Source organism: Haemorhous mexicanus, chromosome 5 (assembly GCF_027477595.1).
Source record: "Haemorhous mexicanus isolate bHaeMex1 chromosome 5, bHaeMex1.pri, whole genome shotgun sequence".
NCBI classification, from domain to species: domain Eukaryota; kingdom Metazoa; phylum Chordata; class Aves; order Passeriformes; family Fringillidae; genus Haemorhous; species Haemorhous mexicanus.
The window spans coordinates 32,243,175-32,247,968 of record NC_082345.1 but is presented as its reverse complement, the minus strand read 5'-3'; positions in this window follow the sequence as shown (position 1 = coordinate 32,247,968).

Here is a 4,794-nt window from a genome sequence, read left to right as displayed (position 1 = left end):
GATGATGTAGTCATTCCATTGCGAATATAGCACAAGAAGTGATTGTGTGAAAGGCTTCAACCCCATCTAAACTAAACTACATTTAACTTTCATCTAATGTCTCCTACTTCTTGCCTTGTCCCTGCACTCAAGCTTTACCAAACTCATTGTTCCAAAGAATCATTTCTTCTCCTTAACTTGTCATGGCACTCCCCTCTCCCCTTAGCACACATGACCAATGCCTGTCCCAACTTGAACTGGTGCCAGTTTCTCCTGCTGCTGGAGACCTCCCTCCCTACTCTTGCCTTGTTCTTTGAACCTGCATTCTTCCACACTGTTAGGCTGGCAAGCAGCTCCTGTTTCCCCCTCTCAGTATGACCTGTGACAAGCAAACATCACAGCTCTCTCTCTTCAGCCGAAGGAGAATTTTACCACAGTCCTGCTGGCTCCTATCACTGTAATCTCCAAGGCATCTAGTGATGTGTAAGACTCAAGGCAGAAGTGTGACAAAGCACACACATGGCAAGAAAGGCAGAGTGATTGACTTTCCCAAAACTTGGAGAGACTAAGAATCTTCAGTCTTGAACTGAAAAAATTCAGGGTTTTTTAAACTTACCCTCTTTCAATTCTCTTAGGGTCTCAGTGCTGCTGTAGCATTAGGCAAGGCACTGTCTTCTTGGCTCAAGTGACGAACAGCACCACATCCACATTAGGACAATGCTCCACATAAGGAATGGTGCCATCTCTTAACCTTGTAGACTCAGCAATAACAGGGATTTTCTGCTTGTCTGATTGCTACGGGCCATCCACCACCACCCCAAACAATGCTCTCAGACAATTTTCTTCCCATAAATAAGCATGAAATACTGTTCAAATAACCATTTTAGGAAGGCAAGGGGCCACTGAATGTGTCTGCTGTGTGATCAGCTGCTGCTTGCCTCACAGCCCACACTGCTTTCAGTAACTCAGTGGCAGCACTGGCTCCCAGCAGCTTTCCCTCACTTGTTACCATCAGTTCTGATGGATGGGCAGTATGAAGAAGCATTACAGCAATGGATGATGCTGGCCAAAGACCATCAGCTTCTGCACTTACCCTGCTGTTGGCTTACCTGTGGCCTAGTGCCCATTACATCCAGACAAATATTGTAACTATGGCTCTTGTCCTAAGGGCCTTTTTGCTGTCATTCAACTGCTTCACTCTCCTAAATATGTCCTTTCCTGCTTTCTGGCTGTGACACTAATGCAGCCTGTCTTTGAGTAAGGTAGAGGAACATCCACAGCAACTGAAGGAAGAAAAAACACCATTAGAATCACCTTATTGTGTCTTGTGAGATTAGTCTGCCCTTGATAATTGAGCATGGGACCACAGACATTCTTCTATAAATTTACCAGGACCAGCCTAAGCCTTCAGTTTTACCTGGAAGAATGCTGCATTACTCATGAGTAGCTGATGGGAAAATGACAGCACGTATTCAGGCTGAGACAAGCACAGCCACTACAGCCAGCAACAACTGAACATCACACATGAAATGTTTCAGATTTATAAATGACCTCGCAAGCCTTAGTAGGCAACTGAGGTAGGAAGGTTCAGATTAGGCCTGAACCAGAAATACTCCTTCACTGCAGCTCTGAAGGCAAGAACCCAGCTTACACGAGTATGTGGAACAACCTTGCACAAGTACTCCAGTCAGAGATGATTTTATGCGAAATAATTTGTATTTACCTTCCTAAAATATGAACTAATAAAAATGACACACTTGCATCCATCTCTTTATGTAGGAAGGCTCATGCAGTGTGGTAAGTACCTGTGGTTTCTACCTTCCAGTGCTCAAGAATTCTCCTTCAGGTAGAGCATTGGGTCTCAGGGATGAGCTGACCAACAGTGACAGCTCTGAAGCAACTAACTGAGCTACCCAGATGTGTCCTCTTAGGGTACAATTCCCTTTCCTAACCCAGGTCAGCTAGTGGGTAGTGTTCCCCTGAGCACTTCCACTGGAGCAGCCTTTACCCAGAGGTACTCTACTTGCTCACCTAACCCCTGAAGTGTTGAGGGGAGTTCATGAAAGCAAACACCACAGATAAGGCAGTCATGCTGTTTGATGCCTCTTTTCTAATGCACTTCAGTGCAACATAATTAAATATTTGCTTTAAAATTATCCTGCACACTTCCACAGAAAAGGCTGCAATAAACTGAACAAACTCCACCCCAGCAGGCATGTGATTATTAACCTTGTGCCATGCTCATAATGCAACAGTTCAGCAAAGCTCAATACATTTATCAATTTGATTGCACTAGAAACTGTCCAAGCTTGCAAGTAAGTAGGAAAGCCTTGTACTAAACCAGACACATTTGAACAGGCAGGCAAAAAACCCCACATACTCCTAAACAAAGCAAAACAAAACAAAACCAAACAAAAAAGGGAGGGAAGCAGGGGAGGGACTCAACACATCCTCTGAACAGTCTCCTCTGAGGACTTCTAGGACAGAAGAGAAGTGCTGCTCTTCTCTCTACAGTGTGGGGGGAAGCCACAAGCAGTTGAAAAGTTATAAAAGTTAAAGGTTATCTTTCCTATTTTACCAGATGTTAAGAACTCTTAGGAAACTCATTGCACACTGATGGCAGCCCACTGCAGTTAAATGAAGCTCAGTGCCTAAGTAATGAATAATCACTCTTCCTTTTATTTCAGAGTCATATCACATTACAGTCAAGACATGTTATTGACAAAACCTACCAGACATTTTACTTTAACCCTCAAAAAAAAAAAAAAAAAAAAAAAAAAAAAAAAAAAAAAAAAAAACCGAAAAACCCAACCCAAGAAGAAATGTATATAAATAGAGATGTCACAATTTTTGATGTCACTAGTCCATTAAGATGTTCCACAATAGTCTCAAATGTGTTAGAAATACAATTACTTGAAAGCTATCAAAGCAATGTTTCACTTGGTTTAGACTAAAGTCAGCTAAGGTACAAAAAACCTGTTCCATCAGTTCCCAATAATCATACACTTCATATCCGTGACAGAACATGGCTACATATGAAGAGACCACCACTGAATATTTATGCAGAACCAAAAATCTTCTTCTCTTGACCTACAGAAAACTACTGCAAAAGTGTTTTGTATGTGTGGTTACAGAGCCCATGGGATAACCCAAGCTCAACAGCTGCACAGTTACTAGCCAAACACTGACACATAAAATGCAATGTCATCACTCTTGCTCAGGATCTTAGGACATTTGACACATAGCACCAGTAATGGTAGAGGAAATTCATTTATTTTGAAGTTACTGTCAATTGATCCAATAGACATGTACTAAAAATAGAGATAAAACTAACATTCCCTAAAAGACAGCTGCATTGGCTTATCAGCTGCAATGGTAGGTGTAAGTGAAATAACTGAGTTTCACATAGCAACTGGGAATATATACCTGCTTAACTGAGGAAAAGCTTATATCTTACTGGTTTCAAAGAATTTAGCCTGTCACACATTCCTTGGCATAAGCTGGAATTAAATTCCCAGTTTGACTTTATACAGGGCTCTTAAAAGAGGTTTAAAAGTAAAATAAGTATTATTTAATATACATTATCTGGGTCCGGATTCATTCCGCCTATGAAGATAAAACTGTTTAGGTGCCAGCTCAGGTCTTGTTTCTCTACTGAAAGGAGGGAAAGCCACTCTCGGACAGGATGCTTAGGTGGGTCTGACTGCCCTCTGGGGTGCCACCAGCCCTTGGACTAGAGACAGAGCTGAGGAAAGCTGCATATGTAGTGTAAGATTAAGCATTAAGAGGTAGGTGAAGTGAATCCAGAGTCTACAGCACAGCTCAGTTATTCTTCGCTGCCTGCTACAGAAGTTGTCTATGCTAGTAGCAGATCCACAACATAGCCCAGCCAGCCCCAAACAGACATTTGTAAGAAGAGAGGGTTAATGGTGCTTACCTACTCTGAAGAACATGCTACAAGCCCTGGACCAACTTTGGCTTACATTCAACACAGAAAGTATCTTTAAAACAGGTTTTTCATGACTCAGTTTGGTGAAAAAGTTGAATTCTGAACCATTCCTCAACCATCTTGGAGAGAACTTTGAGGGACAATAGCAGTTACTAACCACTGAAAGCACTGTCTGTTGGAAAACATAGTTTTAATAGATATTCTTCATCTTACATAAGAGCACAATAAATACACCACATTCTATAGAAATTTCAGATGATACTAGAGGAAGAAGAGATGAAAGAGGGAGAATACCAACAGAATACATAACCATGCCCCTGAATTGCATGACAAAACACTCCCTACTGCAACCACTACAAGCCGTCATTTATGCATTTCAGGTTGGCCTTGCCAAAAGCTTTTAAGCTTTTTTGTTGGTTGGCTTTGTGAGGGAGAGGGCTTGGGGAAAGGAAGAGAACAGAGATACAAGAAATAAAGGGAAGAAATTAGATGGGTTCCCAGAAAAGATACTGGACTCCTAGACAGGATGCATACACAAAAAACAAGGATGAGAAGGGATTTTTTCATCATTTTCCTTCTCTCCAATAAAGAAGCTTTGTTGCTATTTAAGCTGACCAGTTGCTCAAGCAAGTAGCTTAATAAGGCTTGTAGAGAAAAACCAGCGGTATGAGTTGCTAGCTGTAAGTGGCTAAGCAGACATCAGTCAATACATAGGCTGGCTCTAACAGTGGTTCTACACACTGGAATTTCAAGTTAACAGAGGGCAGGAATTAAAGAAGTTAGAAAACCATGCTGCTATGCAGATACTCATAATTAGTGCTGTCGTTTGCTCTCAACCTCCTAATTCATATTCTGGTTATGTCCAT